Below are 26,446 nucleotides of genomic sequence, written 5' to 3'. Positions count from 1 at the left end.
TCTAGGTAGTAGATAACATTTCAAATGTTAGATAACATTTTAAATGTAGCGGTCAGGGAGGTTCTTACAGAATAGGTTGTGCAAGAAAAGTGAGAACGAGAGACCTATACAGATATCTAGGGGACAGTGTTCCAGAATAAAGAGAAGCTCTTACCAAACAGCCTTGTAATCCACTAGAGCCATTTAAGTAAAGTGGAATGGATGAAAACCCGTGAGGAATGGGTTAAAGAAAAAATATTAGACAAGGAAATGAAGACAGTGTGTACAGAAAGTTCTTTCCAGGAATATCACTTTAAAGGGAAGCAAGAGATGGGCAGTTGCTGGAGGAAAACATAAAGTTGGGATTTCTTAAAAGATGAGGGAGATTAGAACATGTTTTAATATTGTTTTGAATGATTCAGGAGAAAAGTAGTGGGAATGATTGAAGGAGCAAATGATAGACAAACAAATAGGAAATCTGGCTCGATAAGAATATGGGCAATTTTTCAATTACTACAGAACAGAAAGAAAATAATAAAGATACATATAAGACTGGATGGTAGATTTCCTGGTGGAAATATGATATCTTCATGGGATTGTTTTCATTTTCTTAAAAAAATGTATTGAAGAATTGGTACATATATTCATGAGAAAAACACGTATCTCCCAGTAGTTTTGAGTGTCGATGTACCTGTAGTCATGAGTTTGAAGTAAGAAAATTAACCAATAATGTTATTTTCTCTCAAAATGTTTAGTTATGAGAGTCTAGGTATGGAGTAGACAACAATTTTGTTGTGAATAAAATTAGATATTTTGCTGGATAGAAGGAAAATGGGAAAAGAGAAATAACAATTTTGAGAAAGTAATTATGTAATTGGTCCATGAACTGTAAGCCAGATTAAAAAAGAAAGTGAGAATTTAAGAGATGTGAGTAATACAAAATGTCATAACAAGAGTGAACTAAAGTTTTCCATATAGTTCTAGGGTAGTTTGGTAAGAAATCAATTTGAAGAACTAGGCCAGGGCTGAATCAGAGGCATGGCAGGCCACTATTAAGATGTTGAACTGAGTCATAGAAAAGGATACAGAGATACACAGTTTTGCTGGAGAAAATCACATGTCATGCTGATTGCTCTCACCTCAAATTTAAGGCCGTGGGATTTTAAATTTATATAATTAATAATTCCACTTCTCTTCTTTATTCTGAAGAAACCATTGCATGTATGCTTAAGCTGATATACATAAATAAAACCAGATACATTAGTTCCATGAAATGATACATAGCAGCAAATACTACACACACTGATGTACAAAGTTCTACAATATGTATAGTAAGGTAAAGGAGACACATTATAGGACGGTGCATATAGTAATAGCCCATTTATACAAACTTCTTTAAAAATTTGTGAAAATTATAATTCAATTTTCACTTGTATATGTATAAGTAAGTTCATAATATAAGTATATTAAATATACATAAAATTAATAGTAATGATTACTTCTAGAAGTGGATAGGAAAGTTTGTGATCTCATGGATCAAAGGTCAGCAGGTCAATAAGGATATTAGGTATTTAACTCCACATGCACATATAATTATTTATATATGTTTATAAAAACATATATAAATATATTCCTATATATAATATATATATTATATATACTATATATAGTATATATAATATATATTGTATATATATAATATATTCCTACTTAAATTATATAATTTTAACCAGTACAAAGCTAAAATTAGAAAAAGTTTAAGAACACAATCCAGTGCTGGCTACCAGATGGATGTTGGTAGGCTTTCTGTAGCTAGGAAGAACAAAAGCATAATTATGGAAGGACAAAGGGAGATACGCCCATATTTTGCTTTGATGTTCTTTTTTTATTTCTTTTTTCCTAAGAAGGACTTGTTAAACATCTTATTTTACTGGAGTTGATGTGTTGGGTTGGCAGTGAGGGAGAAGGGGAAGCCTATTTGGTGGCATTAGTCATTGACTTGATTGAAAAAAATACAGACTGTTTTATTGATACATTATCAGAAGTGCTATTAAATGTAAAAGGTAATTTGAAATGAGCTTAAGCATAAATGATGTGATTTAGCAAGTCATTCAATTGATTCCTGAAACTTATAAGGAGGAGAATGTTGAATTCACATCAGAATTTTCTATTATATCCTTGTATAATAATATTTTATTGTAAAATCCACATGCTGTAATACCTCTCTTAGTTATGTAGTAACACAAATGTGAAACAACAGAGGTCACCATTATCTTTTTAAGAGATGGGGTCTCTGTTATCCAGGCTGCAGTGCAGTAGTATGATAATAGCTCACTTTAACCTTGAACTGGGTCAAGCAATCCTACTGCCTCAGCCTCCCAAGTAGCTTGGACTATAGGCATGCGTTAGCTATCATGACCAGCTAATTTTTAAATTTTTAGAGACAGAGAGTCTTGCTACATTGTCCAGGCTGGTCTCCAATGCCTGGCCTCAAACGTTTACTCCCACCTTTGCCTACCAAAGTGCTGGGCCACCACACCTGGCATGAGCCACCACACTTGGACTATTATCTTGATTAATAACTTTTTAATTTTTCTTATTAGTAAGAATATTTGCAGAATTGCTTTTTAAAAAAATTGAATTCAAATCCTGTTAAATGTATCCTTTACTTACAGATACCTAATTCCCCTTTTCCCATAGAAGATGTAAGTTTTTAAGGTTGAAAGGCTAGAGGAAAATCTCATTTACATACTCCAATAGAAAATGTTACCCTTAATTTAACTTGGACAGCTAAAATATTTTCACACTTCTCCTTTGGTCAGAATTTTAAAGTAATAAAGATTCACAGATACATCTAATTCCCATTTATTGACGAGGAAAAGCCAATACTTAAAAACCCAAGGACAACCTATTTTTACATCTTTACTTGGTTACTTGTTAAATGTGTAACTACATGTATTGTAAAGTTAGTGTTTATTAGTGTTTACTACAAGTTAGGTGCATGAAAATATTTTCAAAGTCAAGATATCCAAATCCTAATAGGAAACAAAAAATTAAACAAGTACCAGAAACAGATCTCCAAATTTATTATTATAATGTAAAAAGTGAAGGTAAGTTTTGAGTGAAGTCTTGAAAACATTTCCTCTTTTCATAGTTTGTTACTGACATATCATCTTGTCACATTTGCTCTTTTCCTTGATAGAAAAAAGTGATGGCTTTTCATTGAAGGTTAGGTGTTGACATTTAATGCAATTCAGCATACATTTACTGAGCGCCTGTTATGTCCTCATGCTGTAAGCAATGTGATGAATTTCAAATGAAGACCTGACCTTCAGAAAATTATAATACAGTTGGGTGACCAAAGTGATCAGTAGTGTCTTTATCACAAATGTAGCATTTTTGCTATAGTTAACATATCAGACCTTAAAACAATTCAAATATGTATTTACATTGTAGGTGGTCAATAAATATCTGTTTGTATATTCTAAGTATAATCCTTTAGTGTGTGAAGTTTGAGTAATTGAAACAAATTCAAAGAGAGTAAAATTTAGAAATTTTCAAATAGAGCTTTACAGTAAAAAACAATTTATTAAACATAAAAAACTATAGTTTTTCTGTAGAAAACCATTATTTTTGTCACAATGGAGATACTTGAAATGTATATATAATTTAACAGATACCCAAAGTATTAATTTTGGAGATATCAGCAAGTTTAGTTAAAAAAAAAATACCCTCATTTGGCAATTATAATGGACAATCATTTATCTATCCAGACTATGTGTTGTTCTCACTGGAAGCAGTAGGTGGAATGAAATAACTCTTAGAATAGCCTTCCAGGCTAATGTAACCAACAGCATGTTTTTTCATTGTAGGACAGAAATACAGCATTTATTTAGTAAAGTGTCAACTTCAAAAGAATTACCACATTTTCAGCATATTGTGGAAAAATTGTTAGAGTATTTTTTTCACTTTTAATGTTGAATCTTCGCTAAATTGTTGAAATAAAATTGGAAGATGACAATTTGGAAATAATTCCTTCACAACACACCCTTTCTCACTTCTCTTCTCCCACCAAATGTTACGTCACTGTTGCTAGATCTGGAAACTTCATCCTTGCAGAATTTTAAATTGCTGTAAAATGGGAATATATAATTCTACCCTCAAATTATGTAGTTGAAAGAATAGGTAATCATGGATCTATATATAAAGTATTTTGATTTGTATATGAGGTTTGGATTAGCTCATATGCTTAATATTTATATTTAAAGTGACTTCACATATATTTATTTTAACAATTGCCAGTTAGACAACAACAATCAGAGAGCAGTCTCTTCTGGGCATAAGTCATGAAGCTAAAACCACTCTCTCAGATTCTCTATGCTTAAAATGAATGGGTAGATATGTACAAATATATATTTTTAAAATATTTTTTCTTTAATTTTCTGTACTATTCTGTAAAGCTTGATATAAACTTATTCTTGTTTTGACATGTGTGATCTTTGTATCATTGGAATAGTTGGCAAATTCCTTAATGCCATTTTCTTATTTAAGATGTGGTAGTCTTTTTGTTTCTGATACATTGCTTCTGAACTCTGTTGGCAAGCTTATAAATCAGATCACCAATCATCCATAATTTATTTCTGTGGGTAATTGAATGTGCTCTGTGTAGAATACAAATGTTTTCAACAATATATCTGAACATCTTAAATGTGATAGGTTTAAAAGTTTACAGAATAAATCAATTTTTTCTTTCTCTCATTGTTTTATTCCTTTTTATTTCATGAATTTTATATATATGTATATATACCCACACATATACATACACATATATGTTATAATACATGCAGTCATGGAAACCAGATATATACATTACTCAGATCTATGCCTTCTAAGAAGTGTAAAACATTTTTTTAACTTTAGAAATCGTATGTTTAAATATCTATTTTAAATTTTTAAATTTATGTTAAAATTGAGGATAATTTTCTAAATGAAGCAACAATGTTTTTATTTCCGCTAAAGAGAACTGATTGTACCTACTTGCTTAAAAGTAAATCTTCTCGTGGGAATGTCATTTTGGTCATTGAGAGATTTTTGTAAAATGATGAGATGTGCTGTAATGTTGGACACACCATAAGACACATTCTGCAATGTGAAATGTTGTCAGCCTTCTGAATCATATATCCTATTATATATCATATCGATATGGATAGCATACACCCATGTAATCCCTGAAAATATTCTCTTTATCAATATTTATATGGATTATAAACAGAAAATAAATATTTCAAATTGCTTCTCCTAACTTTTTACATTCCTTTCTAAGATCATTTTTAATACGTGCTAGCATCAGATCTTGCTTATTTAAAAAGCTTCCATACAATTGAAAATGTCAACATAAAGGCACAACAAGTCAATGTACCATAGAATATAGTTTGCCCTTTTGTTTCTGAGATCTTCATATTTATTGATCTGCTTTTTTTGTGTGTGTGCTGTGATTTTATGTTTCCTATTCTTAAAAGATAATCGTTCTTGTCAGTTGATCTGTCAACATTATGTAAAAGCCAATTCTGTATTGAAAAGTAGACAGTTCATTATTAATATTAGCACCACTGACTTGCATTTTAGAAGCCCTGAGCACTTTTTTTTTTTTTTCTACTAGAACAGAGAAAATCAAAGAGTGCAACTTAGTAGTCAGGAGTGTCTAGGATATGGGCCCCTGGGCACTTTGTTTGCTGCCCTCAGGTGTTGTTGAAACTTTTGGAGAGTTCAGAGTATAAAAGCTGGAAGGCATATGACTTCTCTCCTCTCTTTTTTTTTTTTTTGAGGCAGATTTTCGCTCTGTCACCTAGGCTGGAGTGCAGTGGCGTGATCTTGGCTTACTGCAACCTCTAACTCCCGGGTTCAAGTGATTTTCCTGCCTCACCCTCCTAAGTAGCTGGGACTACAGGCACCCACCACCACACCTGCCTTATTTTTGTAGTTTTAGTAGAGATGGGGTTTCACTATGTTGACCAGGCTGGTCTTGAACTCCTGACCTCAAGTGATCTGCCTGCCTCGGCCTCCCAAAGTGCTGGGATTATAGGGCTGAGCCACTGTGTCCGGCCTGAAGTCATTTGACTTCTATAAGAGACTTATAAAACAAAAAATGCTGTATACTCACTGGTTCTAAGAGTAGAATTCAAAAGTTTGGATAGAGAAAATATTCAGACTTGTAGGGTTTTCATATCATTAATGTAACTGAGTTTGCTTATTCATATAAATTTAGTTTACTGACAGAAAGTGAAAAATGAAAGTAGACACAGGACAAGGGAAAAGAACACTGACAAATCTACCATGGTTCTTATTTTTCTGCTGTCGTCTTAATACTGTATCACAAGGATAATGCAGGTCCAATGAGCCTACCTGACACGCAAAATCATTATGCAGAGTAAATGCAATCATGTTTAATAAAATATTATATAAAAGCTTAAGAAGTATAATTATTCAAATGTAATCATCGTTCTTTTTTAATCTAGAGTATTCTTTCAGAAAAATGTTGCTTCATGTCATAAAATATTGCTTTATAAAGACTTTAATATAACTGACAAAAGCATGAATTCTGTGGATTGTTAAAAAAGTATCCATAGAAAAGCTGTATGTATTCATTTTATTGCCACTCATTTTTCCGAGTAAGAACTGAAGTTTGGGTGGGCACGGTGGCTCACACCTGTAATCCCAGCACTTTGGGAGGCTGAGGCGGGCGGATCACAAGGTCAGGAGATCAAGACCAGCCTGGCTAACACGGTGAAACCCCATCTCTACTAAAAATACAAACAAATTAGCTGGGCGTGGTGGTGGGCGCCTGTAATCCCAGCTACTTGGGAGGCTGAGGCAGGAGAATGGCGTGAACCTAGAAGGCGGAGCTTGCAGTGAGCCAAGATCGTGCCACTGCACTCCAGCCTGGGCGACAGAGCGAGACTCGGTCTCGGTCTCAAAAAAAAAAAAAAAAAAAAAAAGAATTGAAGTTGCATCAAACTGTCTAACAGTACATGGTCCCCCATTGGCTATTATTTCAGAGTTGCTTTATTTCCTTAGGAAGTCTGTCTTTCCTCTTTGGTATGCTAGGTAAGCATACATGTAAAACAAGATAAAACTTTATAAGATACAGACCTAATTTCAAAGAAATTACAGTAGTATTCTGAAACAATATTGTGTCAGTTACAGATTCTTTAATATTTGATTACGCTTGCCACTGTGACACACACCCAGACCTATCCTGATTATTCATAGAATCAAATGCACACCACTAAGCAATATAATTAGTAATAATTTGTTCCATTATTCTGCAACTGTCTGGAGCCATACATTTAAGCATTCACAAATTCTCAAGAAAAATGTCATAATTCCTGAAATGACTACAAATAATTTAAAAATTCTAGGATACTTATTTTGATTATCACAAGATACTTGCATCTTTCTTTTTGTAAAAAGTTTCCAATTAAGACAATTTGGTGAACATAAAACTGGGATTTAATTGTTCAACATTTTTGGCTTTTCATTCTGGTAAATTCAAAAATAGAGGAAGGAATCCTGATTGTTCAGTTAATTTTTGACAAGATTTAACAAATAATATACTGTCTATGTGGTTGACTTTGGATAACTGAAACCAAATAGCACTTTTGTTTTGGACTTCCATAAAAACAAATGAAATACTAGAATTAGTTTATTCCAAAATATTTATTAATCACATTCTCTGTGCCAGAACCGTTCTATATTTTGAGGTTGCATCAGTGAACAAAACAGGAAATCCCTTCCTCACGAGGCTTACATTTTAACTAAGAGATAGACAAGAAATATAAGTGAAGAAATGGTAATTAAATATATTTACGGTAACTATTAGAAAGTGGTAAGTGTTAATGGGGAAACAACAGGATGGGATAAAGGAGACAGGCATCCATCGGGGCTCAGCTCCCTGAGTGCATGTTCAGCCTCCCTCAGACCACTCAGAACTTTCTCTCCTTCCACGGAGGCCAGGCTTTTGCTCTGCACTTTCTGCAGAGCTCCATCAACCTGATGGTGTATACCCTGGCCTTGGACAACTTAGATAGTCGCCTCATCTCTGAGCTCAAAAGCTAGATAGAGCAGAGACGCAGAATAAACTCTTCCTGGCACAGCCTGCTCTCCCAGGACCTGCTTAGCATCATGTCCCTCTTTTGGAGACCAGATCTGCCCCTAGACCTTTTGTGAGAGAGGGTTACATCGTCTGTAAAGTGTGAGAACTGGAGAAGACTCCACGTCCTTCCAGCCCTGGGTTTCAGAAATTTCCAGAGCCCCTCAGCCCCTCGCCCCTCCAAGTCCCTGACTCCCTTATGAATCTTGTCCTTGTATCAATAAAAACAGCAGAGGCTGTGGAGAGCTCTTTGACGCCGGCCTCCTCAAGCCGGGGACAGGACTTCAGCAGAGCATAAGCCAATCTCATGTCTGGTATAGGTTGTTGGTGGAGAAGAATCGTCCAGGAGAGGCCTTGACAGGAGGGGCAGCCAATCGACGCTGCATCCAGCAGCGTTGGGGGCGGGGCCTCTTGTGATTGACTCGGAATGAGGGAGTTTTGCGTTCCTCTCAGGCCCCCGGACTTCAGAACTCTTTCAGAGGGAGACTCCTGGGTGGCTGCTCCTGTGGAGAAAGACTCGGGGCACAAATAAGGCGTTTTTTTGTTTTGTTTGGTTGTTGTTGTTTGTTCAAATATGGCGTTTTTTTGTTTTGTTGTTGTTGTTTTTCTTTCTTTTTTAAAACTCCTCAAGAGGGTTTTAGGGCTTTTTCTTTCCCCGTGGCTGTTGTTCCCTGTGGGATAGGGGCCTTTCCCTCACACACCTGGGGTCGCACCTCGTGTGGTTGGCGTCAGCGTGACTGAGACAGTCGTATCCCAGCAGAGGTCTGAAGGAGGCCGCTGACTGGGCAATGAGAATAGTGGAAGCGCTTGCCAGGCTGAGGGTACTTCCCGATAGACCACATGAGCTGAGGATCCAGAGTTTCTTTTTCTGGAATTACTTCAATAACAGGTTTGTTTGTTTTTAAAACATTTAAAAGTAAATCGATTCAGTCATTTAAAGGCAGGCAAAAGTTAAAAGGGTCGTTTACAAATTTCCCAGATATTTTGGTCTAAAAGAAAATTCTGTGAAAAAAAAATATATAACTTGTCTTATGAAAAGAATTATTGTTGGGCTTACAGGAAAAAAACTTAGTATTTAGAATTTGTACTCTTCCTTCTAATATTAAAAACAACAACAACTGAAAGTAAAATGATGTGCCGAGTTTCGTGCTGGTGAGGCACAAGTGTAAGTTGAATTTTAGCGTGAGAAGAAACATGGAAATAGTTATAATTTTTCATATTAGCAGAGGTGTGTGCTATCTGAGCCACACTCCAGTTCCCAGTGTTCAGTTCAGGTGCTAGAAGAAGTCTTCATGATATAGCACATGAATTTTTAAGATTGGTAGATTTATAATTGCTTTGTTTATTAGTTGCATTGGCTTTATTTTTTTTGTTTGAATTAGAGGAACGGGATCAATGAGTTTAATTTAGAAACTATAGACTAGAGTAAAATTCGAATTTAGTGGCATATAGACCAGCTGCTTTTACATATTTAAAGGCATATATTTAGAAGAAGAGTTAGATTTATTCCAGATAACCCCAAAGTTTGTGTTAGGACAAAAGGACAATAACGTGAGACGTTTTGGTTGAAATGAATAAAATTCCTTAAAATGGTACAGTTATGGAAAGGGTGGTGTCAGGAATGATTGAGTAACCAATATTTATAGGTATACTTTTAGAAAACTAGTACGGCATTCAAAAAAGCATTGCAAGGCGATTGTTCTTGGTATCATAAACAATTTTTGTTTGTTTGTTTGTTTTGTTTTGTTTTGTTTAGCCCCTTCATTTAACCAAGATTTAAAGAGTGTATGGAGACTGGACTTTTTTTCTCTACCCTTAAGGAATAATAGTAATGCATGTAGACAAATATTTATGGGATTTTTAGATCGTTGCACATAAAATAGAGGCAATATAAAGTGTTATGGGATCAAGATGAAAGGCACGTTTCACAGAAAACTGAAAAAGTGACATTTGAGCTGAATATTTAAGGATAAGTAGTAGTTTGTCAAGTCAATTGGGCAAGTCCTCAAAATATATAATAAAAATTATTACAACAGCATCCTAACTAGTTTCACACTCTCCAGACAAGATTTTCTATACTTTATCTTTTCAGACAGAAGAAATAACAGCATAAACAAAATTACAGAACAATAAAATGCAAGGGATATTTGGGGAGAAACTGAAGAAAATGAAATAGGTTAAAAGAGGATGAGATGGTGTAAATTAGGGGTTTTTAAACTTTGGTAACATATGGGCCACATTTATGTTGATATATTCACAGTTATATTCCAGTTCCAAAAAACTAGTACTAATTACAGCATTTTATTTGTTATTCAATAAGGCATATAAGAATCCACTAAATTTTAAGGAAATGACTTTAAATTTTTGCCATTTTACTTATTTGTAGTGAAAAGATACTTTATAGAATATTGTATGATTATATCTGCTCTATATCTCTCAAGAGTTGGGCTGTGAATCAGTCTAGGCCGGGCATAGTGTTAGGGTCAAAATCAGAAAAAAATGTTTAACAATCTCTATCTATTCATTCAACAGAATTTACTGAATGACTACTACCTATTATGCACTGTACTAGACACTGAAGACAGTAACATTCCTTTAGAGGAGGTAAATTCCTATTAAAAATTGAAATTGAAAAAGTGAAGGAACACAAAATTTGCTATTTCATATTTCTTACTCTTAATGGGATTTTCTGTTCTTGTGCTTGTAAAACTTCCAACTATCCTCCAAAGTCAGAATATCATAATACTTTGAAATATCAGTCTCAGATATTAATTATCCTCATTTCTTCATCTTTTCAAGAAGAATTTAGTGATGGAAACACTCTTGTTATCTTCGTATATTTTAGTGTCTAGTCTGTAACACTGGACAAATTTTATTGATTTATAAAACCGTTGACCTATATGAAAAGAATTTAAGGGAAGGCAAAGTGAATTCATGTAATTATAGGATTCTACTTATCTTTTAACTTTTAAATTTCTGCTTTTTAAAATCCTAGGATATGTGATGGAATGGGTTTCTTTCTTGAGATTTCTCATTTATGTGCTTATAAAATCATATTTGTCTAATTTTATATCACAGCTTTATCCTCAAAGAGTTCTTCATTTTTTTTTTCCAAAATTAAGCCTAGAACAATGATTTCCTTTTAGAAAGAAGTTGCTTCTTCTAAATTATTAGATACAAAATTACTAACTAAACATGGTTGTACTTGATCATATATTTTGTTTTTATGGGTTCAGACTTTCACTATATTCTTATTCTTGCTTTAGGTCAAAATTTGAAATCTAAGTTACAAAGAAACATATTTAGCAAAACATTTTTCAAGAATGATTCAGTCAGTCAAAGGCTTTAAAGCAATGTGGATGAAATAGGGAAGGGGGGAATATAATTTTCTACTCTAAATTTTCTTACATATTGTAAAAAATGTTCTGATCACAGGATACTGAGGATTTTGTGGGAGCTCTGAAGTGGGGTGGTTAACACAGCTTGGACAACTTCTGGAAACGTTTTCCTGTTAAAATGATGTTGACTTAAGTCTCTAAAAGTCTGGCATAAAAAAACACAGAAGAGGAGATAACAGAAGACATTCTACAAAGAGAATAAAACCTGTATGTATAAAGGCTTAGTTATGATACAGTACATGTCTTCATAAAAGTGCAAGATTTCATAGCAAGAACAAGGCAAGGAGGGAGAAGAATTGAGAAGTGATGATGAAGACATAAATATAAGTTAGATCTTGCAGACCCTGCATATTTGTATTTAAGGGTGACCTATTACGTATGTGTTTGAGTACCACTGATTTTAAGATTCGTGTGACAACACTTTTTAGAAAGAATACTATATTTGCAACACATATTATAAGGTGCAGAGAATATTTTTTAGAGACACGAAACTAGTTAGGATGCTATTATAATAATTTTGATTATATATGTTGAGGATCTGGTCTAAGTCCTGATTGTTCAGAAGAAGAATATTTAGGAAGTAGGAGTAAATAATAATTGATGATAACTTGGAACTAGGTGGAAATGCAGATTGCTGGACTGAAGAACAATGTGGAGGTTGGCTTCCTTCCATGCAGTTAGAGGCCAGGTTAAAAGCAGCACATTTAAGGTTTATCTGGCTGGGTGATCTATTATATTTTCCTTCAGTTGTATTATTTCCATTTCCTTCTTTTATGTGCAATCAAAGTTCCTGGCTCCACTCATATTCCTATATTTCTGTTTGAAAGTACACTTGGTATTTAACACTAGAAGTTCTGATTTAAATAAATAAAATTTGAAATTGGAAGAGTTTTAATTTTGAAAGGAAAAGACACATAAATCTAGAGAATCCAGAAGAATCATGTAAATAATACTTAAAATTGAGAAGAGACATCAAGAAACTAGGCATAAGATAAATACACAAAATACATTAGAAAAATCATAACCAGTTAGATTATATTATAATGCTAAAATATACCTCTGCAAAATGTAAAATAAAGAGTTTTCCTAAAAGAAAATGTGCAGGTACTGTAAAGAAAACTATTTAACTTCACTGAGAGATATTAAAGAAGACAGAGATAACTGCAAAGACGTAGTGTTAATCTTATACTTTTGCTGTCTATCTGGTATCTCTTCTCATTGGTGAGTCTATTCTAATTAATTTGTGATTCTACTATACTAGTTTTTTACTATTTCTAACCATGATCCCTGCTGTTAATTCTTTCAAAACGAGTGCAATATAACCCCAGTGACAAGCTCAAAGTTCTTTTTCAGCAACTCAAGTTTGAAAACAAATGCAGGTGGACATAAAAATTTACAAAAACATACAAAGTGAAGCTAGTGTTTCATGACATGAATGTAGAAATACGAAGAGATGTGATCATTTAAAAATGTTGTAGATACATATTAAAATTGAGGAAATCAGTACAATAAAGCATTAATTCTAGTATGTATTAGAACATAGTTTAGATAAGGTAGGAATTTCCATAAGCAAATGGAGAATAGAGTATTTCAAATGGTACTGAGAAAACTGACAGCTGCATAGGAAAAAATCAATCAATATCTCATCTCCTACTTTGAAGCAAAATATATCTCAGATTGATTAAAAAGTTTAATGTATAAAATAAAAGCAAAAATATATCGTAGGAGGTACATAATGAAGATTCATTTAATTTCTGAATAGAAAAAGGCTTTCTAGCATAAATGCAATTTGGAAAATCACAATGAAATAATACAGACATAACAATTTTTTTCATGAAAAAAGTTTAAAAAGGCAAACAATAAAGTGGGGAAAAATAAAAAAGTTTAATATCCTTAGTATAAACATAACTCATACCAGTTGGTAATAAAAATGATATACTTCAAAATTAGGCCATTCCAAATCCCTTTAGATTGGAACTGATGGTGAGCAAAAACCTCCCAAGGCTCCTCCAAGTTGTCTTTAACTGATTTTCTAAAAGTTTCAGGTCTAAGTGACAGTCCTGTATCACTTAGCAAGGACAAGGTAGGGAGAAATTGAGGAATTTTCCCCCAATGTGAGGGCAGCACAATGACATCTCAAGGCGAGGGTGGATGAGAAGTGAGAGTGGAATTCTAACATTTCTCTTCCTATTTTTATTCTTCCACACCAAAGCCTGACTTCCCCACCCCTAATACACAGAGGGGTACAAGGTAGGACCCACACATTCCATTGTTGGAGAAAATTTCTCAAAGTTTCCCTTCCACTTTTTTTTTTTTTTTTAAGACGGAGTCTCACTCTCTTACCCAGGCTGGAGTGCAGTGTCGCGATCTCGGCTCACCGCAACCTCTACCTCCCTGGTTCAATTAATTCCCCTGCCTTAGCCTCCCAAGTACCTGGGATTACAGGCACACACCACCACGTGTGGCCAATTTTTTTGTATTTTTAGTAGAGACCGGTTTTCACCATGTTGACCAGACTGGTCTCGAAATCCTGACCTCAGGCAAGCTGTCCACCTCAGCCTCCCAAAGTGCTGGGATTACAGGCGTGAGCCACCGCTTCTGGCCCCACCTTTTTTCTCTATAGTGCCTCTGGAGTAAACCTTGGTGTGTGGGGGGAATCCAGAAGCAGAGCAAGTTATTGGTCTTCTCTCTATTTATGCTCACTGTCTTGGTGCGTATGTAGAAATGTTACTGTAAACACCATATGTATATACTGGTGACTCCTTTAGCCACCTGTGTATTTGATATCAATACTTGGACTTCTAAGCACTGTAAACTTAACATCTCCAAAACTGAGCTTTCACTGTTTCCCCCAGATTTCAACATCTGATGGTGCTCTCCACCTAATCAAGGATCCTCCATCTCTCCAATTGCTTAGACCAAGAATTTAGAGTCATTTTTTATTCTTTCCTTTCTCACAAACTCCGTTGGCTCTCAGCAAAATTAAGTCAGAAAGCAATCTCTCTATTGACCTCCATTGCCATCAATTCTATTCCCAGAACATATCAGCAACTATCACTTAGTTACTCAGGTAACTTCCACCTGGCCCTGCCCTAACCCTACTCTGTTCAACACATCAGCTCAGTTTTTATCAGATGGAAATCAGACATGATATTCCTGTACTAAAATGTTCCAGTGGTTTTCTCCTTATGGAAGACTATAATCACAAGACTGTGCAATAACCCTGCAAGGTCATATAATACCTGGCCCATTGCTATCTTTCCAACAGCATTCCTAACCACTGTCTTTCTCGGACACTCCACCCGAGTTAGAGAGTCCTGCTCAAGGTTCCATGCATATATATGATATATCTCATATAACTACATGGCTTACGTCTTCACTTCCTTCAGAACTCTGCTAATAGGACCATTATCAGACAGGTCTTTCTCAGACCTCTAACCATATATCTCTCTGTACCACCCACACCACTTAGTTTCATTTGTAGAGCTTATCACTACCTGGCATGCTGTGTACTTACTACTTTATGTTTATTTTGTTCCTCTCCAACAAGAATGCAAGCTCTTTGAAGATGATATCTTTGTCTGTTGTTTTGACTCCTAGAAGGGTACCCAACACATATAAAGTGCTCAATTAACTTTTGTAAGAGAATGTTGAGTGAAAAAATAATTCTTGAATAAATTAAAAGGAAGGTACTATAATATTTTATTTGATGGTTTTCATTTTGGAGTACGGGCGTATGTGTTTTTCTTTTATTAAAATTTTTGTTGCCAACTATCTGGCCAATTCTGTACTGTCCTGTTTTTCATTTAAATAGTCCTGATACAATTTTTGTCCTTCCTTCTTTAAGTTTTTACTACTCCCTACTCTCACAATCCATATGTGCCGCTTATGTGCTGTTATTTTTTTCTTCTCTTTCTAAAAGACAAAACACAAATAAATGTGTGTGGAGGCCATGAGAAATATAGTTAGTGTGATTAGTATCCTGGAGGGGACAATCTCATAATTAATGTTTTATATAAATAAATGCCTGATTATTTGTGCATATGTATGCAAAGGTGTATGTAAATTGTGTCTGTTGTGAATATATCTCTCATAAGCTAATTGTATACCACAATTTAAATTTCTTATAAAAGTGAAGTAAGCAACCCATTTAATTAAGGGTCTTCCTGTTGAACATTGTTTATCTGAAAGTAGGTTATATAGCATTTAAAATTAAAAATACAAATATGTGTAAGATTCTAACCATAGATATAAATACTTAATGTTTAAATGTATAAACATATTTTATCTTTAATTCAAACTGGTAGGAAAAAATGCAAATACAACATGGTTAATTTTTTTTTTACTATGGTAGCTGTTTGGTGAATATTACTCATTCAAATAAATTTATAGAGTTATATACCATGAATTTTGTACTACAATATTAATTCAATAAATGTGTAATTCAAAGGATTTCATAGAACACTATACCATAAAAATCAGCTTTAAAATACATTTTATTTTTAAAAATACATTTAGAGAACCCTCAAGGAACAAAAATTATATCTGGGCTGAAATATGGTAGAGAGACTCATTCCCCATTTGTCATGTTAATAGTTATTAGCTTTAAAATTGGATAAAAAGATAAAATGCTATCCCATTGAGAGATATACCTAATGCTAGATGACGAGTTGGTGGGTGCAGCGCTCCAGCATGGCACATGTATACATATGTAACTTACCTGCACATTGTGCACATGTACCATAAAACCTAAAGTATAATAATAATAATAATAATAAAAGAAAAAAAAAAAAGAAAAAAAAAAAAAAAAGATAAAATGGCATGAAGTAAAATGAAACATCCCCAAAGAAAAAGCATTCATTTTCTGACTATAACCGTTATAAATACTATCAGTTTGGAGACCTATTTGTATGGGAAATCCAGAGGCAAATGCATGTTGGGAGGGAGGGATTTTATATTATGGTCTTTCTTCCCTGAGTTGTTTTTCCTGTAAGGGCTCCCAGTAAGGAGTTCCTTTCCTTTCCTTTCCTTTCATGACAGTGAAACTATACAGGTACTTTTGCTGGACACTTCCTGGAGCTGCCAGAAAGCACACACTCAACTTGTCACAATATTTTCCTCTCACTGAGAGTATAAAAGAAGATGGGAGAATTTGCTAGGCCATGCATCCCTTGATTCCTCAGTCCCTTTACTTTCTTCTACTTCATTATGCAGTAATTTCCATTTTTGCTGTAATCTTGCTAAATTCTATTCTGTGATGTTTCCTCACTAGCATGAAAGAGCTGACTCTATATCTGTTTTATTCATTAATATGCTTTCAGAAAGAGTACTTGGCATATAGAAAACATTTGACAATTATTCAATGAATGGTTTCTTAGCTTAAGAAAAAAATACCTCAATGTAAGCACAATTTATTTTTTTGTGATGATTTTTCTGTTATCTTTATGACTATGTCTAACTGTAAATGTTCTATTACATATATGTTTTATATTCCAACTACAGTTTTTTCTACAATTACTAGACAGTCTTTCATCTTTGATATCTTTAAATAAGTAATACGTATGTTGACACCTGTATAACTCATTCTCTGTCCCTGCCCTTTTCCCCCAGTCCGTTTTCTACCTAATTGTCTGCAGACCCTGTTGCCCTCTCGCTTCCTTTTGGTTTGAGCCATTGAGTGGAACTGATGTTTTCCCTATTAACAGTCCCAGCCACCAGCTGTCATTCTGCATGGATGTTTCCATTATTTTCCAAATGGAAATACGTGACCCTTGGTGCCACACCATTCCATTTTGATTCCTTTTCCACAACTCCATATAAATAACCCATTTATTATATTATCTTCAAAATTCTTCCTGAATGTGCTTACAGATTTTACTGGAGAATTAAGAAAATATGAAATTCAGTTTGTTTTGGTTTTCTTTGTTTTGCCTTTGCATAGTAAATCCATTGTCTGATCCTTGCCTAATGTCCTAAAACTAATTTGAGATCTTGGAGTTTGGGGTTTGATAGATATTGATGCACAATGAAAATTAAAAACAGCAAAAAAGATAATTATAGTCATATCTCTAAAAGAATACCAATACATTCGTTATTTTTTTCAAATAAAACTATAACTACATCGTAAAATTGTCAGTGTAGTACAAGATACTGGGATTTGAGATATCTTGCTTATAAAATAGACCAGATTTTGCTTGTAAAATAGATTGTTAGAAAAATCAGTGAAACGATTACAGGAAAATGAAAAGATAAATAATGTAGAAAATAACATCTCTCCTATCAGACATTCTTTTGAGAGGTATCAGTCTTGAGAATGACATAAATAGAAAACAAATGCATACTATATACATTTTTTAAAATATATTGGAAATAAATTAAAGTAATGAAATTGAAGACCACAGATATTATTAGTGATTCAAGCTTTTTCAAGTACTTTCAAGCTTATATGAACATAAGATTAGTACTTAAACTGCCAGATATCAGATAAATAAAATAAATGTTAATATATACCTGATTATGTCACTATAAATTGTAATGCTCCCTTCTCTTAGAATAACTGGAATACAAATCATGTTGGTTTTCTTATCAATAAAATAGCAATATTTGCAATATGCTTCTATTTCACAGCCACATACCATGAAAAATTTCTACTTCATTGCATAGGGCATGGGTATTCCTTTCTGGAATTAAATAAAAATGCACCTGAAACTGTATACAGTCCACAGCAAATAACTCTCTGTAAATACTGTGTCTTATTATTACTAATATCAACCTGCAAAATGTATGCATAGTTCACATGCTAAAATGTCTCCTTAAATATTTTTGGTAACGACTTTATGTAAAGAAGTGAGAAAATGAGGGAATTTTTGAAAGTTCTAATATCCTCTATACATCAGGTTTAACAAGTTTTGCAGGTTAACTATTCACTTATTTACCCAGAAATATGCAGACCTAATGTGAAATAGAGATAAACTACAGAAGAAGAGTAATATTTGTTTAAATAAACAATTTTACAAAAGGTTTTGCTTTATATGTTTTTCTTTGTTTCTTTGATTTTCAGAGGGAGAAAGAGGGGATGGGCAGTACAGTAGGATTGAATTGCACCTTTTCTAGATTCAGCAGCCACATCTTTTCTGCACATGTTGCTCTGTAATTATCTTTAAAATTTTACACATTCTCCTTATAAAATTATGTACATATATGTGGTATTTGGAGAAACAGATGAGTGGTGCTCTTGAATAGGTAATTGAAGACACATATGTCTACTGTTGAGTAAACCTGAAGCTGTTACATTTATGTTCCTAGGAATATAGGAATAAAAGTTTTATTTAGTGATGAAGGTAAAGATATTTAAAATCCAATTTTAAAGTCATAAGTATTCATATATTGTGCTTAGAATAAGAAAAATGATGGAAAAGTTAGGCATTACACTTTCCAGGGATTACCTTGAATAGATGCACTGATCACTTATTTCATGTTCAACATTTACCATGTTCTTTAATTGCAATAACCCTCAAAATTGTGAATGAGAAAATATGAAGACTAGATCCAACATAAATATTAATTTTGTTTAGTTAGTCCAATGAAAACAATAAATAAAATTATTGATCTCAAGTAGATAAAGTAAGTAGCTGGCTCATTTATAATTTTTTTTTCTTTTAAAACATTGGCTTTCTAAACCAGTCTCGTGGGTACTGTATCAGTCCAAGAGGCCTAAAGAAAAGTTGTTGTAAGCAATAGTTTAGTTATGAGAATGGAATGTATTGAGAATGTAATTATGGGCAAATAATGAACGCATTTCCTTACTGTGCAAGGAAAAGCAATTAGAATATTTATAGTTTGCATGTACATTTCTATATGTGCTAATAATAGTTGAGGTTTATTTCCTCTAACCATAGGGAAGATGATCTTTTCCAGAAAACTTCAAATACCTCTGATCTTTTTATTTCAGTGAATAAATTTCTGTTTCTCCAATTTTATGCCTCTAAGCACAGTAACATTTTGTTAATGTTATTGACCAGCAAGCCAAAAAATCTTAAAATTATTTTTTTCTTAGATGTATTGATGTATATTTTATGTACACTAAATTTCATTCTTATGCATAAAACATTATGTATTTTGACAAACATATACAATCATATAGCTGCAATAAAGATATTAAATATTTACCTCATGCCAAAAAGTTGCTTCATGGCCCTTTGTAGTTACTTCCTTCTCATAACCTCCAGCCCTCAGCAACTACTGTTCTGATTTCCATTTGTATAGTCTTGTCTTTGTTCAGAATGTCATTAAATCATATAGTATGCATCCATACAGTATACAGTATATGGATGTTTCACTTATAATCCTTTTGAGATTCATCTATGTTCTTGAATGTACATAAACTTGTTTATAATACTGCCTTATTACTGAAATATCTACATCATCTAATGATAATCCATTTTCATTCCTGACAAAATTTGTATTCCTCCCTATCTTTCTTTATTTGATCAGTCTAGGAAAGCATTTATTGATTTTATTGATTTTTTCAAAGAACAAGGATTTAGAGTTTTTTTCTCTGTTTCTCCTTTCAATTTCATTGCTTTGAGCTCTTGTCATTATCATTCCTTTACACCTGCATAGATTGTTTTCTTTTTTCTCACTTCTTAAAATGGAAGCTTAGACAATTCTAACTCAGTAATGTAATACTCTATAAAAGTTTTTCTATGTGCTGTTAATGTTCTGGTTGTTGATTGTTAAAATCTCTAACTGTAGTTGTAGACTTGTCTATTCCTTCAGTAGTATCAGTTTCTGCTTCATGTTAATATACATGAATATGGTTAGATAGTTAAAACTTATTGATGAATTTATTTTCTATCATTATGTAATATTCTACCTCTGGTAGTATTCTTCATTGAGTGGTCTCTTTTGTATGGCATTAGTTTAACCATTCTTCATTTGATTTGATTAATATTTGCATGGTATATTCTCTATATTTTTACTGATAATCCATTATGTATTTCTGACACTTTTGCTGAGATATAATTTACATATGTTGACATTAGCCCATTTATAGTGTAAGTCAAAGGGTATTTATTATATTCAGTGTTCTGAAACACTCTCTACTAATTTTAAAAGTTTTTCTTCACTCCTAGCAGAACACATACACTCACTAGCAGTAACTCCCCATCTCCACCACCAACAGCAGGAGCACTGGACAATTACTAATCTACTTTCTTTATTGTTGCCTATTCTGGTTGTTCTATATAAATAGAATCATATAATGTATGATATTTTGTGACTGTTGTCTTTCACTTAGTATGATGTTTTCAAGGTTTATTCATGTTATAGCATGTATCTGTACTTCATTTTTACTGCTGAATATATCACGTTTTGTGTATACATTCATCAGTTGATGAACAATTGGGCTCTTTCCAGTTTTGGGTTAGTAAGAGTAATTTTGCTGTAAATTTATGAATAATTTTGATCTAATATTTAAGGTTGAAACCTTTTTATTTTGAAATAATTCACATTGAATTACAATAAATAATACAGAGAGATCCTTGTATTAGTCTGTTCTCATACTGCTCAGAAGATACTAATGAGACTGGGTAATTTATAAACAAAAGAGGTTAATTGACTCACAGTTCTGCATGGATGTGAGGGGATGGGGCTCAGGAAACATAGAATATAAGGTTTGCATAAGGCAAAGGAGAAGCAAGCAAATTCTTACATGGTAGCAGGAGATAGAGAGAGTGTACAGGGGAAATTGCCACTTTTAAAACTATCAGATCTCCTGAGAACTCCCTCACTATCATGAGAACAGCTTGGGGGAAACTGCCCCCATGATCCAATCACCTCCCACCAGGTACCTCCCTCAACACATGGGGATTACAATTCAAAATGACATCTGGTTGGGGATACAGAGCCAAATAATATTATTCCGCCCCAGACCCTCCCAAATCTCATGTACTTTTCACATTTCAAAACCAATAATGCCTTCCTAACAGTTCCCCAAAGTCTTAACTTATTCCAGCATTAACCCAAAAATCCAAGTCCGGAGTCTCATCTGAGACATGGCAAGTCCCTTCCATATATCAGCCTGTAAAATCAAAAGCAAAAGCAAAAACAAAAAAATCAAAATCAAAAGTTACTTCCAGATACAGTGCAGATACAAGCATTGGGTAAATGTTCCCATTCCAAGTATGAGAAATTGATCAAAACAAAGGGGCCACAGGCTCCATGCAAGTCTAAACCCTGTTGGGGCAGTCATTAAATCTTAAAGCTCCTAAATCATCTCCTTTGACTGTATGCCTCACATCCAGGGCATATTGATGCAATGGGTGGGCTCCCAGGTTTTGGGCAGCTCTGCCCCTGTGACTCTGCAGGGTACAGCCCCTGGGGCTGCTTTCTTGGCTGGCATTGATTGCCTGTGGCTTTTCCAGGCACATGGTGCAGACTGTCATTAGATCTACCTTTCTGGAGTCTGGATGGTGGCCCTCTTCTCACAGCTCCACTAAGCAGTGCCCCAGTGAGGACTCTGTGTGAGAGCTCCAGCTCACATTTCTCCTCTACATTGCCCTAGTAGAGGTTCTTCATGAGAGCTCTTCTGCCTGGACATCCAGGTGTTTCTATACATCCTCTGAAATCTAGGTGGAGACTCCCAAAGTTCAAACTCTTGTCTTCCACATACCTGCAGGCCCAATACCACATGGAAGCCACCAAGGATTAGGGCTTGGACCATTTGAAGCAATGGCCCAAGCTGTGCCTTGACTGACCCCTTTTAGGCATGGCTGGAGCTTTAACAGCTGGTATGCGGGGTACCAAGATCTGAAGCTGCACAGACCAATGGGGCCCTGAGTGCAGCCCAGGAAGCCATTTTTTCCTCCTAGGCCTAGGATGGGAGGAGCTGCTGTGAAGTTCTCTGACACGCCCTAGAGACATTTTTCCCATTGTCTTGGCTATTAACATTCAGCTCCTCATTACTTATGCACATTTCTGCAGCTGGCTTGAATCCCTCCCCAGAATATGTGTTTTCCTTTTCTACCACATGGTCAGGCTGCAAATTTTTCAAACCTTTATGCTTTACTTTCCTTTTAAACATAAATTCCAATTTCAAACCATCTCTTTATGAATTCATATTAAATGTATGCTTTCAAAATAAGCCAGGTCACCTCTTGAATGCTTTGCTTCGTAGAAATTTCTTCTGGCCGATACCATAAATCATCTCTCTCAAGCTCAAAATTCCATAAATCTCTAGAGCAGAAGTAAAATACCACCAGACTCTTTGCTAAAGCATAGCAAGAGTAACCTTTGCTCCAGTTCCCAGTCAGTTCCTCATCTCCATCTGAGACCACCTCAACCTGTACTTCATTGTCCATAGTACTATCAGTGTTTTGGTCAAAACTATTCAACAAGTCTCAAGGAAGTTCCAAACTTTTCTACATCTACCTGTCTTCTTCTGAACCCTCGAAACTCTTCCAACCTCTGCCTTTTACCCACTTCCAAAGTCGCTTCCGCATTTTCAGGTTATCTTTATAGGAGGAACTCACTCTGCTGGTACCAACTCTATTAGTCTGTTATCACACTGTATAAAGATACTGTCTGAGAATGGGTAATTTATTAACCAGGAGGTTTAATTTACTCACAGTTCCACATGGCTGGGAAGGCCTCAGGAGACTTACTATCATGGCAGAAGGCGAAAGAGAAGAAAACGCTTTCTTACAGGGCAGCAGGAGAGAGAGAGAGGACACACAGGAGAAACTACCACTTTTAAAACCATCATATCTCATGAGAACTCCCTCACTATCATGAGAGCAGCAGGGAGAAACTGCCCCCATAATCCAATCACTTCCACCAGGTCCCTCTTTCAACTTGTGGGTATTACAATTCAAGATGAGATTTGGGTGGGGACACAAAGCCAAACCATATGAACCCCATATATTGTTCACCCACTATCCCCCAAGAGAAGCATTTTTCATAACTATGGCAAAATATTACAACAAGAAAATTAGCATTACAATTACAATCCACTGAACTGATTCAGATTTCACCAATTTTACAGGCATTTATTGTGAGTGTGCAAGTGTATTTTATTCTGTGCACTTTATCACAACGCTATAGTCAAGATACAGGGAAATTGCATCACAAGAATCCCTTCAGCTATCCTTTTAGAGCAACAGCTATTTCCCACCTAACCTGCCCCACCATAACACCCACTGACCACTACTCAGTTCTATATATCTTTAATTTTTTTCATTCCAAGAATGTTATATGAATGGAATTACATAATCTGTAACTTTTGAGATTCGCTTTTTCCTTTGCTCTTAATGTTCTGTTTTATACATAATTACCTTGAGATTCATGCAAGTTGTTGTGTACATCAGTAGTTTGTTCCTTTTTAATGCTGAGTAGTATTCCATGATATGGATATGCTACAGTTTGTTGAATCATTCATCTGTTGTAGACCATTTGTGTTCTTTAAAGTTTGGGCTATTATAAGTAAAGCTACTTTGAAGATTCATGCACAGGTTTTCGTGTGAACATAAGCTTTCATTTCTCTGGGATAATGAGTACTCAATAGTACAATTTCAGAATTGCATGGCAAGTGCAATTTTAGTTTTATAAAAGACTGATATTCTTCTCCAGTGTTGGTATACCATTTTACATTCATGCCAGCATTATATGAGTGGTTCACTTTCTCTGCATCCTCACATTTGGCATAGTCACTGTTTTTAATTTTAGCCATTCTGGTAGGTGTGTCATAATATGTCACTGTGATTTTAATTTGCATTTTCCAAATAATATCTACTCATATAACTATTTGCCATCTGTAAATCCTCTTCTGTGAAATACCTATTCAAGTCTCCTCTTTCTTTGTGAATTTTTTTTTTTTAACCGTTGAGTTTGGGAATTCTTTATATACTCTAGATATAAGCTCTTTGTCAGGTGTATGATATATTAACACTTTTTTTTTTACATTTTGTATTTGTCTTTTCATCTTCTTATTCAGTATCTTCTTCATAGCAGAAGTGTTTAATTTTGATGATGTCCAATTTGTTAATTATTTTTTGTGAATCTTGTTTTTGGGCTTAATTCTGAAATTCTTCACCTAACTCAAGATCTCAAAGATTTTCTGTGATATGTTTTTCTAAGTGTTTCATAGATTTACTTTTAAGTCCATGATCAATTTTGAGCTTTCAAAGATCAGTTAGCTATAAGGATTTGGATTTATTTCTGCATCCTCTATTTTGTTCCATTGGCCTACATGCTTATTATTATTATTATTATTTTTTTTTTTACCAGTACCAGAGTGTTTTGGTGACTATGGCCTTATACTGTAGTTTGAAATCAGGTAGTGTTATGCCTCCAGATTTGTTCTTTTTGCTTAGTCTTGCTTTGGCTATGCCAGCTCTTTTTTGCTTCCATATGAATTTTAGATTTTTTTTTCTAATTCTGTAATGAATGATGTTGGAATATGATGGGGATTGCATTGAATTAGTAGATTGCTTTTGGCAGTATGGTCATTTTCACAATATTGATTCCACCCATCCATGAGCATGGGATGTGTTTCCATTTGTTTGTGTTGTCTGTGATTTCTTTCAGCAGTGTTTTGTAGTTTTCCTTGCAGAGGTCTTTCAATTCCTTGGTTTGGTATATTCCTAAGTATTTTATTTTATTTTTTGCAGCTATTATAAAAGGGGTTCAGTTCTTGATTTCATTCTTCACTTGGTTGCTGTTAGTGTGTAGAAGAGCTACTGATTTGTGTACATTAATCTATGTGGAAACTTGGCTGAATTTTTCTTTTTATCAGTTCTAGGAGTTTTCTGGAGGAGTCTTTAGGGTTTTCAAGGCAATCATATCATCAACAAACAGTGGCAGTTTGACTTCCTTTTTACTGGTTTGGATGCCCTTTATTTCTTTCTCTTGTCTGATTGCTCTGGCTAGGATTTCCAGTACTATGTTGAAGAGAAGTGGTGAGAGCGGACATCCTTGTCTTGTTCCAGTTCTCAGAGGGAATGCTTTCAACTTTTCATCATTCAGTATTATGTTGGCTGTGGGTGTTTCATAGATGGCTTTTATTACATTAAGATATGTCCCTTGTATGCCAATTTTGCTAAGTGTTTTAATCGTAAATGGATGCTGGATCTTTTGAATGTTTTTGCTATACCTATTGAGATGATCATGTGATTTTTGTTTTTAATTCTGTTTATGTGGTGTATCACATTTATTGACTTGCATATGTTAAACCATCCCTGCATCCCTGGTATGAAACCCACTTGATCAGGGTGGATTCTCTTTTTGATATGCTGTTGGATTTGATTAGCTAGTATTTTGTTATGGATTTTAGCATCTATGTTCATTGAGGATATCAGTCTGTAGTTTTCTTTTTTGGTTATGTCCTTCCCTGGTTTTGGTATTAGGGTGATGCTGGCTTCTTAGAATGAATTAGGGAGGGTTCCTTCTTTATCTTGTGGAATAGTGTCAAAATAATTTGCACCAATTCTTCTTTGGATGTCTGGTAGAATTCTGCTGTGAATCTATATGGTCATGGACTATTTTTTAGTACAGGCAGTGTAGATTTAGAATGATTTGTAAGGGCTCTAGGATTTTTGAATAATAAATGAGCATTAGCTTCAACTTAAAGTTGCCAGCTTCATTAACCCCTGACAACACAGTCAGTCTGTCTTTTGAAACTTAAGCCAGGCATTGACTTCTCTGTAGCTATGAAAGGTCTACATGACATTTTCTTCCAGTAGAAAGCTACTTCTTCTGTATTGAAAATCTGTTGTTTAGTGTAGTCACCTTCATCAATTATTTTAGCTAGACCGTCTGGATAACTTGCAGCAGCTTCTACGTCACTTTATGCTGATTCACCTTGCACTTATATTATGAGGATGTCTTCTTTTCTTAAGCCTTATGAACTAACCTCTGATAGCTT

At 34.4% G+C, this 26,446-nt stretch overlaps 1 protein-coding gene across 1 annotated transcript in view; it reads left to right on the top strand.

Annotated features, from left to right (window-relative positions):
• Positions 1-26,446, top strand: part of CSMD3 (CUB and Sushi multiple domains 3) — a 1,221,229-nt gene that overhangs the window by 374,998 nt on the left and 819,785 nt on the right. The gene's annotated exons all lie outside the window — the stretch shown is intronic.

This window comes from Pongo pygmaeus, chromosome 7 (genome assembly GCF_028885625.2).
Source record: "Pongo pygmaeus isolate AG05252 chromosome 7, NHGRI_mPonPyg2-v2.0_pri, whole genome shotgun sequence".
Lineage (NCBI taxonomy): Eukaryota > Metazoa > Chordata > Mammalia > Primates > Hominidae > Pongo > Pongo pygmaeus.
Note: the sequence above shows the minus strand (reverse complement) of the source record. Positions and strands in the feature narration are given on the sequence as shown.